This window comes from Sceloporus undulatus, chromosome 3 (assembly GCF_019175285.1).
Source record: "Sceloporus undulatus isolate JIND9_A2432 ecotype Alabama chromosome 3, SceUnd_v1.1, whole genome shotgun sequence".
Taxonomy (NCBI): domain Eukaryota; kingdom Metazoa; phylum Chordata; class Lepidosauria; order Squamata; family Phrynosomatidae; genus Sceloporus; species Sceloporus undulatus.
In genome coordinates this window covers 59355978-59369905 of record NC_056524.1, presented here as the reverse complement: position 1 = coordinate 59369905, position 13928 = coordinate 59355978, and positions in this window count along the sequence as shown.

Sequence of the window (13928 nt, the reverse complement as noted above, 5' to 3'; positions counted from 1 at the left end):
TTTATTTTATTTTATTTTATTTTATTTTATTTTATTTTATTTTATTTTATTTGTATGCCACCTTTCTCCCAGGAAGGACACAAGGTGACTCAAGCCCACCAAAGATTTCAGTAAAATTCAAAACAATTAAAATTGTGTACAGACAATATAAAATCACACAAAAATATATAAGAGTTAAAAGCATAACAAAAATCAATGAGCTCCATATAAACCATCCTCATATGAATTATATATCAAATAAACATGTCTTGGCCAATAAAAAAGCAAGCAGGAAGGGGGCCAGCCTAGCTTCCTGTGGAAGGGTGTTCGAGAGGATAGGAGCAGCCACTGAGAAGGCTGTCTCTCTAGTCCTCAGCAAGCGATCATGTCATCATGGCAGGACCAAGAGAAAGCCTTCTCCTAAAGATCTTAGGGCTCTGGCCAGTTCAAATGGAAAACTTTACTAAACTAAGTAGCTGATCAAGGATTCATTGGGCTTTTTGCACAGAAAATGCTGTTTCCTATGCAAAACATGAAATTTTTTGCACAGAATGAATCCTGAATGGCAAATATGTTTTGAAAATTGAATTATTTTTGGAGGTTTTCTTGCAAGGGAAAAAATTATTGAAGTAACTCTTTGCTTCCTCCAGGGAGAAAACATATTCATGGGTATCTATGTTGGCCATACTGCAAAGTACAATAACATATAAAATCCACAAAATAGTGATACCTTTGTTGGCCAACCAAAATGTACAAAATACATAATGCAAGCTTTTGAACCTCCACTGACTGTCATAGAAAAATGTTAAAAACCAAACAGGGGAAGAAAAAAATAGTGATGTTAGAGTCATAGTCATACATTTTGTTAAGTTAGTTGTTCTCATTTAAGTTGGCAGGGCCAAAAAGGAGTAATGGTATCTGCCTACTTGGATATCCTTCTGTACCAATTTAACTGAAAATAACTATAACAACATATTCACAAAGTCTAGGCCTATTATGCCAATATCACAATTTTCTTTCAATCTTCTGTTTGATTTTTAACACCTTTGCTTGCTGAAGAAACCAGTGGCACATCAAAAACTACCATGGATCACCAAATCACTATCATGATGGAAAAGAGTGATAAGAAATTAAGCCAAACCAGTATGCTTCCATTCTTTAACTAGCATAATTAAGGTGGGACAGCAAACTTACTGCATGTGTGTCTGAGGTGGGGGGATGTAGTTGCAAAAATAATATTTCTGCAAAGGAAACCCTGTTTTCTGTGCATAAATGTTTTTTTTTTTTCCTGGACAGAAAAATGTGATTTTCTATGTAAAACAAAAAACAGTCAAACATATTTTTTGTTTACAGAATGTCAATAGCCTTTGAAAAATGTGCATGCTTTGCTAACTTTCTCAATTGCGAGAAGAAAAGTAGCAAAATTGCTTGTTCTTGCTTGCGAGAACAAAAATTTCCAAGAACTATATCCTTATCATAAGGAAAAATGAAGCAGCTGCCTCAGGCAGTCAATTTTGAGTATCATGACTGGCTTTAATTGGGTATAATGGATTCTGATTTAAGTGGACATGGGTGCCATTTGCTATTTCACTTGAAACCATTCAGATTATTTTCCATTCCACTTCCGAATTTCATGGGCCAGCCGTTCTTGCAAATAAATTGCTGGAGCTGCCTTTCAAATAAGCAAACAAATCTATAGATTCAGTTCAGTGGCTAGGTTAAGGTTTGCTTTGCTTTTCTCTAACAGCCTGTTCTCTGTACAGTTTCTCAGGTTTCTGTCAAGAAGTGTCCTATCTTGAATGGCTGTAATTCAGAGATCTTTGCCAGGGCACATTAACATTTTCCCAAAGAGGAATTTCATTTCATGGCCACATTCTTAATGCCTTAGGGCCTATTATGCCACTAGTTTATCCTCAATTATGTTTGAAACAGTTTCTAATTAGTACCTTCTATATATTTAATTACCAATCTATTTACCTTCTCTTCCAAATCATTAATGAAGATGCTAAATAACACCAGGGATCCCAACAGTCTTTGTAGCATCCAACAAATATGCTATCTCAGTTTGATATGTTGCCATAAACTTTGTTTGCAATTCATTATCCATTTTTTTGGCTGAAATGTCAATGTTATTTATGTATTTATCAAAAGAAAGTTTTAATGAAGCACACAAAATTGCCACAAGTTACAAGTAATTAAACCTTGATAAGCAAAACTATTAACACTTCATATGATGTGCATTTGAAAGACCCAGGTTTTTTTACTTCAATATTTTAATTCCATCAGAAAAGATGGTGAAAATAAAATTTCACAGATAAAATATAGGATTTTATTCTTTTTTATTTTTTTAATATGATATTTTGTTAGTTTATTATGATCTAAAATACTGGATTTTGATATAAGATGTTCTGTATATAGTTAGATGTACTTTCTTATTACTGTTGTTTTTATTCTGTAAACTTTGTTCTATTTATTAAAGCAAAATTTCAAAAAAAGAAGAAGCAGACTCAGGATCAGTCGTGGCTTCTGTTTTCTCAAAAGAACAAAGAAGCAGATACATGGATATGTGACTGTTAAATGCTAGAATTAAATAATACAAATGGTCAGTTCTGCTAAACTTGTTTCCTATACTTTTAGCATGAAAGTAAAGATGTTGGCCTTAATCTGGTATGAGATTTAATGACATGTAAGCATTTGTGAATAGTGCTATATGGTGGTTCTCAGCTCATCCACCCCCAATCTCCCTTACAGGAAAGCAGCCACAGCAGTTGATGGGAGGGGGTCAGTTTCTCTGTAGCTCAGCTGCTGTTTCCATTCTTCCCTCCATTAGTGATATCTATTTGGACAGGCATAAACAGGACCCCTGTTGCAACTCACCCTCATGCTTGAGATCATTTGCATGGAGCAGGACGTTTACCCAGCTGTTTCCTGATCAGCAGCCAAACAGACTTCTTTTGATCCCAATGGTTGTTTCCTGGTAATCTGAGATTGGAGGTCCTATCAACTGTGGAATATAGTGTAGATTTCGGATCAAGTCTAGAAGTAGAAGAAAGAAGGATTTAGAAAGTGGAAGGAGGTAAGAGCAAGTAGTAAGGACAAGTAATAATGGAGTAAAGAAGAAGGAGAGAGTAGAGATGAGATGAGATGAGAAGAGAAGAGAAGAGAAGAGAAGAGAAGGAAGAGAAGGAACATGGTAGTAGAATTGGGGGAAACTTGAGCTGAAAACTTCCTAGTTTAAAGATATAAGAGCAGGGCAGGTTATGGGAGGACTAGGGGTGGGAATGAGACATTGCTGGGAGGCAATGTTTAAATGTGCTATTTTTAGCATGTGTGTAGAAATAGAGAAATTGGTTGTCATCGTGTATTGTGGTTTCATGGATTGTATTGTGTAATTATATGTACTTTGATTTATTCATAATAATAATAACAAGAAATTGGAGGTCCTATGTAGCTCATAAATGAGGGGCTATGTGGGGACCCTTAATATGTAACAGTTACACGTGCATTACTCTAGGTTATTCATTCATTAACTGCCCTAGAGAATTCTGGCCCCTGTTAATATGAATAATCCTCATAGCTATAAAATAAAACCAAGCTAATAAGAGAGAATAAGTAAGAGTGCTAAAGATAAGAAGTACAGTTGTGCGAAGGTTCAGGTCTGACACAGAGCTCAGTTTGGTGATGTTCATTTGAGCACAGTTCAGACTAGAGAAATCTACAACAAATCCATTCATATCTAGACTCTGAAGCATGTTTTCTGAATCTGCATTACCAGTCCTGCCCCAGTGATTTAAACTGGAAAACAAATGGCTATAACAAATATCTTAACTAACTAACTAAATAATGCATCCATGTAAAATAGACAACATAGTCCCTATGCTGCATGAAAAAGAGTTGAATAAAACCTGCCCATTTTCAGAGCACTAATTCATGGTTTCTTTCTGCAAGAAAATGGTAAAAATATGTTTTTTTTAAACCTTTCATTAACTGCTCAGTATTCTGAATTTACTTTTAAAAAATATTCTTAAAAACAAGGTGATTAAACTCAATGACTCAGCATATGAGAAAGTAATGACAGCATGGTTTATTTGTTATTATTATCTGTAGTCCAAGTCATGAGATCCCCTTGATGATGACCCTGGTTCCTCTTTAAGACATTACATAATTTGTTCCAAAGTTATCTATCAGAGTATCAATAAGGAGTGGGACTGAAAGGTGCTGGTGCCTCCATAACCCTTTTTTTTTTCTTCACTGGGGTTTTTGTCTCAGATGCCCAGAAGAAGACTATTCCAAGTACTGTAATATTGTAAACTGCATCATATAATCATAGAATCATAGAGTTGGAAGATGTCACAAGGGCCATCCAGTCCAACCCACTGCCATGCAAGATCTCACAATCAAAGCATCCCTGACAGATGGTCATCCAGCTTATCCTTAAAGACCTCCAAAGAAGGAGATTCCACCACTCTCTGAGGGAGTGTATTCTACTGTCTAACAGCTCTTAATGTCAGGAACTTTCTCCTAATGTTAAGGTGGAATCTCTTTTCCTGTAGCTTGCATCCATTGTTCCATGTTCTAGTCGCTGGAGCAGCAGAAAAAAAGCTTGCTACATCCTCAATGTGACATCCTTTCAAATACTTAAACAGTGCTACCATATCATATCTTAACCTTTTCTCCAGGCTAAACATCCCCAGCTCCCTAAGACTTTCCTCATAAGGCATGGTTTCCAGGCCCTTCACCATTTTGGTAGCCTTCCTTAGGAAACACTCCAGTTTTTCCACATCCTTTTTAAATTGTGGTGCCCAGAATTGGACACAGTATTTTAGATGAGGCCTGACCAATGCAGAATAGAGTGGCACTATTCTTGATCTAGACATTCTACTTCTATTGATGCAGCCTAAAATATTATTGCCCTTTTTAGCTGCCACATCACACTGTTGACTCATGTTCAACTTGTTGTCTACTTGGACTCCTAAATCCCTTTCATACATGGTATTGTTAAACCAGGCATACCCCATCCTATATCTATGCATTTCATTTGATCTACCAAAATACAGTATCATACTGTACTTTCTGTTGAAGTTCATTTTGGTGCTTTCTGCACCGCCATTTGGGACGTCCTCCGGACGTCCCATTTTAAAAAAGGGGCGTCTCTTATAGACGCCCCTGGGCCTAGTACGGACTCCGTCCGTACAAGATGGCGCCGGCCCTTCTACATGGCCGGCGCCATCTTTGCGTATCGGACGCTGAGCGTCCGTACGCGTCGCGCCGCTTGGAGCTTCTTTTTCGGTCCGTGCGGGAGTCGGGCCGTGTGAAGGCTCCGGCTCCCCTGCGGACCTACTGGCTATCCTCCTCCAGTCTGCTATCATCAACTGGATCATTTGGTATCTACAATGATGGCAGATATCAATCATGGGAACCTCTCTCACCTCACGATGATCCCAGAAAATGTTCTGCCTTTTTGTAGTGAGTCAGAATCCATCTAATAGTTAACAGCAGTAACAATAACAACAACTAGAGAAAAATTTGTGGATGAAGGAAGAATAACTTTTGTTACCCAAAAACATGGACATGTTAATTAAGTAAACAAATTAATAAGAAAGGGAAATGGATGATTAAGTGAGGCTATTCAACATGACCACAGATAATTAAAGAAAGTCTGAATGAGACCAACAACTAACCACCCTTACCTCCAACTCTGTCACAATTTGCTACTCACACAGAATGAAGATGTGCTAAAACAGAATATGTAATATAAGTGAGATCACACAAACTCCCTTCATAAGAAAAGTGACTGCAGACTATTGGCAAGATTCCTGTACCAGATTGCACATTACATCTGTTATTGAGCACAACCATGCTTACTTTGTCCCCCTCCACATCAACCACTTTGACTTCCTTCTTATGTGGTATGTTCAAAACATTACGTCCAGCTTTTTCCTGCTTGTGTTCAATTCTCCAAATCAGTATAAAGGTATAAATTGGACAGTGACATTCCTCTCTGGAATAAAATGAGGCCAATTCAATATTTTGTCCAAATAAAGTACAGCATCATGGGAATATATGGCCCTGGACCTGTGCATGGCCCTCAAGGCTTTTTTTCCTGCTCACATCTCTCCCAACTCTCCCATATTATCACTTTTTGTTGTTAGAAAATTGATTGCCTTGTCTGGAAGCCTGCAGAAATGTCAGTTCACCTTCTAAATATGTCACAGACCTACCTTGCACTGTTTCATGTTTTAAAAATCCAAAATATATTTAAAATAATCAGAACAACAAACCTGTTTTCTAAAAGTGTCCTTTCATCTTCTTTTTATTTACTTTTTATTTTAAAATCTTTTGCATTTTTGGCAGACTGTGGACAGGAAATTGGTCCCTGGATGCACCAAAGTTGTGTACCCCTGCGTTACAATTTAATATTGCACGCTTTAGTTATTGTCAATTCATGGATGCTTCATAGTGTTTATGGAGTATTGCCAACACTGAAACAGGAATCATGAACTGAAGGTTAGCCTTTCTTAGCTTGGATCTGAACCAAAAGAGAACAATTTCAGTCATACTTGAACCTATGCTGGAACCAAGACAAAATATTAAATGGACTGCCTGCTTGAGTCAAAGGCAGATTCCTGGCAGAAAGAAATATATGAAAAGAAAAAGAAAACAAAGAGGGCTACTATGTCGTGTTATTTAATATGCTGAAATATGTGATGTCAGCTCAGAAATCAGAAGGTATATAATATTTCTGAAGGTGGATATGATATATTATCTAGTGTGATAACAAAACCAGTACGACAATGCAAAAAACAACAGCAACACACACACATACACAACAAGCCTCATGAAAACCCAAACTCTGTGATCACAGGCAGAAAAGAATATCTAGGTATCATTTGTCGCTAAAGTAAGGCCCCATAAGGCTTTTTCTTTGTGATTTTGAACTCTTTCCATTCCCTGATAATCCTGTCCCACTATTTACCCAAATTATTTGGATTAATCATGTTTCAGGACAGTATAGGTATTTTATATGAAGTATTTCAAAAGAAATAGATGTGTTTTAATATGTGATGCATACACTTTTCATGCCTGACATATACACATTTACTCAGAATGAGTTCACAGCAAAGTACTGCACATTTAAGTATTTCACTTTTAAACTGTTTAATTTATTTTAGTAATTACATAAAATAGAATAGGAGTATATTACAAACATAAGAAGAGCCCTGCTGGATCAGCCCATAAGTCTACATTTTCCAGTATTCTGCCCACTCTATGGCCAATGAGTTGCCTATGGGACAACCACCAGCACAATATAAGTACGATGTCACCTTTCATATTGCACTCCCCATCAATATGGGACATATTGCCTTGGTGGCATAGTGGTTAAATGTCTGTACTGAAGCCACTCACTCACAAACCACAAGGTTGTGAGTTCAATACTATCCAGGGGTTCAGGGTAAACTCAGCCTGGCATTCTTCAGAGGTTGCTAAAATGAGTACCCAGCTTGTTGAAAGCAATTGGCTTACACATTGTAAACTGCTTAGGGAAGGTTAAGTGCACTGATAGTGGTATAGAAATGTACTTGCTACTGCTATTGCTATAGCTATATTGCTGTGGTGGTGAACCTATGGCACTCATGCCAGAGATGGCACACAAAGCCTATTTTGTGGCATGTGAAGGGTTGGGAAGAGGCGGAACAGGCATGTGCCTCTTTCCATGCAATCCTTGGTCTTCATCTGCCTTTATTCATTTTTTTCCAAAAGTTAATGAGGTCCAAGTGCTGTCACCTTTCCTTGTAGGGGAATTGTTCCAGTCTCTTGATATTTGGTATACCTTTTCCTGCACAATATGTTGTAAAAAAAAAACAGATAAGAAAATCCAACTTCTCATCTTTTGGTTTTATAGCTGATAGAACAAGGTTTCTTAGGTGTGTCTTCTCATGCAAACATATATCTTGCTAAGGACAGGAAGCTATATTATCTGATTGTCATTAAAGCGTAGATAGATAGATAGATAGATAGATAGATAGATAGATAGATAGATAGATAGATGTTTATGAGATTCTGCTGTGACTTCTGGGAAACTGTAACTTCTGGGAAAATACATGATACAATATAAAAGAAAACACCCTGTATAAATCAGTCTCACAATGTTTCCTTGGTACAGACAAGATGAGATAATTGATCTCTTCTTTTTTTCAGACTACTGTGATAATTTAAGTGATACCATCAACTATATTCTGAGAAGTAGTTAATTAAGTATGGTTGAATTACAGATGGACATAAAATCACTGACTCATCCTGTGTCTTTTTCAAGATATATCAAGATAAGCATGGATGGGAAATAGTCAGAGCAGAAGCCAGAAAAACACTTCATGGGACAAAGTAGTTTTGTATGACACAAACCTAGATGCAACCTGGCCTAAATAAACAAAAGAATAAATGAATCTCCTATCTCTTAACAAAATGGGAAAATTTAGATTTACCATATCACAATATTAGAGCATCTTTAAGTATCTATACTCCAAATTAAGATCAGTGCACAATTGTTTAAGTTGTAGGGACCCTTTGGCTGACATTCCATATTGCCTGACTGTATCAGAAAACAAATGTCCAAATTACTTTTTCATAGTTTATCTAACCACAGCCACATGATGTTTTAACAATAAATAACATGTGTGGCTGTATTGGTAAATAATATACCAAAATATCAAACCTTATGGCTTCTAATATCCAAACACAATGTTATATTTTGATATAAAAATGTTGTAAAATTGCATTTATTAAGGGCCATGGCCCTAACAGATGCATTCTTTAGACAATCTGGATATGGTGGGACTCCAACGTTGTGGCTAGTTCCAGCTCCAGCACTATCTAGAAGCTGGATGGCTTAGTGGGTGACCTAACTTGCAAATTTGCCCATGGAACTACTATTATAAAGTACACAATCAACAATGAATACAATCCAAATGAAAGAACTGGAAGGGATCACATGTAAAAAAAATCAACATAAGCATGCCTTGGGAAATAAGGTTGGTTTAACTAAATGCCAAAAGTAGTGTTTGCATCACCTAGGCAATGTGGTGGGATTTCCAGAAAAATGGCAAAAAGAAGACCACTGCTCTACCTCTAGTTCCTACACAGTGAGCTTCCCAAGACCCATTATGTAAGATGGGTTTTCCAAAACTAGTTTCTGATAACCCATGATTAAAATAAAAGATTATGGTCATCCCAAACCCTCCACACTGGAGGCGTTGGAGTTGGGATGGGATGTTTGCAGCCCTCCCACTGTTTAAGAGCAGAATTTAAACCATGTCATGGCAATGTTGCCATGGCACACAGGCTGCCAGGAGCATAGTTTGGGGCAAGTTTTGCATGTCACCCCCAGCAGCCTCATTCTGAGTTCCCATCAACCCATTCATCAACCCAGCCACTTGCAGCTGGAACAGTGTGAAATTTACTTGGTTACCTAGGGGCCGGGTAGGAATTGTTGCCCTTTTCCACTGGTCTTTTGCCCACCCCATACTATTACTGGTGGCATTATGGGAAATTGGCTTGGGTGGTGCCTAAATAACATTAATTTGGCTTAAAAGACGTTTAATTCTAATTGGATTGATTTAATACTTGATTGTGGCATGAATGTTGGACTGGATCTCAGCAAGCATCTTGGACACAATTTGGGTGGAAGAAACATTTCTGGAAACACCTCTTTAATAATAATAATAATAATAATAATAATAATTTATATTCTGCTTAATCTCTAGGAATCCAAGCGGATTACAACAGTAAAGCAAAATACAGTTAAAAGAGAATACATTAAAAATTCCAATATCCCCACCCCCACCCTCCAGTCATAAAAACATAATTAAATGCTAAAGGGGGATTAAACCAAGAAAAGAAGTTAAAAACATTAATATACAACAATGATTAAAATGAAATAGGAGTTTCAAGTGGGCTCTGGGTAGAATTAAGATAAAGATGGAGGATAATGGGAGGAGAAAAAAGGGGGGGAGGCAGATCAGCAAGGATGTTCTAGTCTGGAAAGGCCTGCTGGAAGAGATCCATCTTAATAGCCTTCTTAAAGGTTTCCAAGGAGGTAATCTGATGGATCTGATCTGGCAGGTCGTTCCAGAGTCTAGGAGCAGCTGCTGAAAAGGAACGCTGGGTTACTGCAGAAAGTCTAGTCTTCTTCAGTTTAAGCAGATTCTTCCCAGTGGAGTGGAGAGTGCAAGAAGGATGATATGGGAGAAGGTGCTCCCGCAAGAAGTCAGGATACAGGCCATGTAGGGCTTTAAAGGTTAAAACAACACTTTGTATCTTACCCAGAAACTAATAGGCAGCCAATGAAAGGATTTTAAAACTGGTGTGATATGGGCAGATCTAGGTGTGCCAGTAACCAGCCTGGCTGCCATATTCTGTACCAATTGAAGTTTCCGAACTTGACACAAAGCTAGCCCCATGTAGAGCTTATTAAAAAAAGTCAAGCCGAGAGGTTACCAGTGCATGTACCAATGTTTCAAGGCCTTCTTGCTCCAGGAAGGGGAGCAAGTGCTCCTGACTGTCGCGTCCACCTGAGCTGTCAGATGGAGAGACGAGTCTAGGAGCACGCCCAGACTGAGAACAGAGTCCTTCAGGGGAAGTGTGACCCTGTCCAGAACTGGCTGTCATAACTCCATTCCCGGTTTAGGGGTCCCTATTGCAAGTACCTCCGTCTTACCTGGATTCAATTTGAGTTTGTTTTCTTTCATCCAGTCCATTACCACATTAAGGCATTCAGAGGAGAGATGCCATCCTTAGTCACTGCTTCAATCTGAGACATAGAGAAATATATTTGGGTGTCATCAACATACTGATAACACCCTGCCCCATGTCTCTGAATGATCCCACCCAGCAGCTTCATGTAAATGTTGAACAGCATTGGGGGACAGAATAGCACCTTGACTAATGCCCAACCTGAGCTCCCTTTTGGCCGAAGAAAACCGGTCCCTTTTGGCCAACACCATCTGGAATCTACCTGAGAAGTCGGATCGGAACCACTGCAAAGCAGAGCCTCCAATTCCCAACTCTCTCAAGTGTTCCAGAAAGATACCATAGTCAGTGGTATCAAAGGCCACTGAGAGGTCCAAGAGCACCAGCAGGGTGCTCCCTTGTGACCTGGGGGTTGTGGCTGAAAAAAATGCCCCTTAGTTCTGGCTTGAAGGAATACTCTGACTTTAATCTTTGCAGATTGAGCTTTCTGGTTAGACTTCCTTTTGGATTGTCATTGAGGACTCAGGTGTGATCATCCTTAATAAGCTGCAGAGGTGGTCTGGGGTAAGACACTGGATGCAGCTTCTCCCACACTTGGTTTCTTAAGATATTAGTTGCAGTTCCATTAAGAATTTAATCAATAGGTAATAAATGGACCTGTTTTACCCCCATATATCTTGTGTCTTGTCTCATTATTCCAGGGGTTGGCTAGCAATTTCTCTGCTGTTGTCATATTTATATCTTGCTTTTTTCTCAATCTGGGACTGAAGGATTGATTCAGCTAAAAATCATTCAAAAATTAAAAGTATGATTAAATAATATAATTAAAAACAGTTAAAATATAATAATTAAAAAGAAAATAACAAATAAATAGTATTGCATGTTTTGAAACACCCCCCCCCAAGTTATTGGCCTTCAGAAGCCTGCCAAAACAAAAACAAAATAAATTTTCACCTGACTACCGAAGAATAACAAGAAGTACACAAGTGTTACCTCTTCTGAAAATGAATTCTAGAACCTGTGGCCAACCACTAACCCCAGCAGGTTGTCATATACATAATTTGGCTGAAATTTTATCCAGATTCCATGTATTTAACTGGATTATCATCAGGTCCTTATACTAAGCTTCTTCTTCTTCTTTTTTTTAAATAAGTCTCTAGGTTTTTGAAGACCAAGTTATGGGGCAAAACATAGAGGAACCTTTTGCTCAAATTGTGATGCAGGAAACAAGTCCATCTGGAAATTTTAGGTGGAGTGCAATGCAAATGAGGGGTATACTGCAAAGGCATGTCCAAGAGGGAGGGCATACAAGAGACAGAAGAGTTAGGTGCTTGTGGCACAAGTGGCAGAATGGAAATTCACTTGATAGAGCATGAAGGTATGTGAGAGAGGGAGCAGGAGTCATAGGAGCCTTAGTGGTGAAATATGGACTTCTGTAGCAAGGAATAAGTGTACCATGAGGAAGCAAAATGAGGCTACAGAAGGGTATAAGAGGGAAGGAAGAGCAAATGGGGAAATGCAAATAAATAAATTGTGAGTTTGCAAGGTGAGGTATAAAAAGGAGTAGGAGGGAAGGGAAAGTGAGGAAAGGGAAGTAAGGAAGGGTGAGAGTTGTAGTGGTAGGTTGCAAGGAGGAAGAGAAGTAGGCATGATGAGGGCAAGGTGGAAAAAGAGGGATGTGTGAAGTCAAATGATGAAGAAAAAGAGGAAAATGGGTGAGAAATGTAGCAGCAGAGGCCAAAGAGAGAGAACATGGCAGAGTCCCGGAGTGGGAAGAACAGTGGTTGTGCATGTTAGGAGCACATGAAAGCAAGTCAGCAGTGGAACAGGTTCTTTGGGAGGAGAGGAGCAGTACAATGAGTACGATAACTGAGCTAAGAGGGAATGGATATAACAAGTACTAGCATTTATCATTACCATAACCAGCAGTTATCAGTACCATAACCACATTAAGAAACCACAATTTGATGAGAGAACAGACATCCTAGATTAACAGATATAATGTGATGAAAAATCAAATAAGTGAAAGGAAGTTACAAAATACAATTTTTTAGTTGTTGTTTTTTCTCTTAGGAAACCATGCTCTTTTCCTTCAGTTACAACTGTTTGCCCTTCTTTTCCTCTGCAGCTTGTCCTGTGAATCAGATGACAGTCACTTTCAGGGGCCATTTTATTCATGACTCTGTAACTTTTAGCAATCAGTGAATAACTGACAATATGTTAATAATACTGTATAGTTGTTCTTTTATTTGCATTACACTATGTGAATGTACATGTCCAAGTTATACCATAGATAGATAGATAGATAGATATCATTCCCCTTTCAATTTGAATTTTCACAGCAACACTGTAAACTGGGTTTGCTGAAAGGTAGTGGTGTCGTATGGCCATATGGAAAATTCCACGACTAAGGAGGGATTTGAACTTGGATCTCCTTGTTCCATATCCAGCATTTATAGCCCATACTACCTACCGGCTCTCTCAAATTAGATGTTAACTGTAACAGAAATGCTATGAAGAATGAAATATAAGGGAAGGAAAAAACCAACAATTAATGTGCTCATTCTGCATAATTGGAATGAAATTTAAAATAATTTGCATGCTATGCAAATTAGATTACCATATTTGAGGAAGTGGGATATGTCAGCCCTATACCAGATGCACCTTTGAAGGTAGAGAGTAGAGAAAGACCTGCCCAGAAGATCTCAAAACACAAGCAGACTCATGTGGAAATATATGGTCCTTCAGATAATCTGGACATGAGACATGTAGGGCATTATGAGTCATACCGGGCACTTTAAATTATATAGAAATAAATCAGCAACTGGTGAAGCACCTGCAAGAAGTTACTTGGTCCATGTAGCCAGCCCTAGTTAGTCTAGTGGTTCCCAAATTTTGGTTCTCCAAAAATCCTGACTGTTAGCCAAGCTGGTTGGAAATTCTGGGACCTGAAATCCAAAACTCCCAGAGGACTAAAGTTTGGAAACCCGTGTTAGTAGTACATTGTGTTGCACCTTAATCCTATGTCTATACAGGATCTTTGATGTTGTGTTTCTTGTATATCCAGAAGACTAACAGACTTCTTAAAAATCTTTCAGAGAAAAGAAAAGGAATATTTCACTTGTGGATCATATTTTGCACCTTACAACTTACTGAGAATGAATCTTAAAATGTGCTCTGTACAAAAAAGGTAGGCAAAGGGA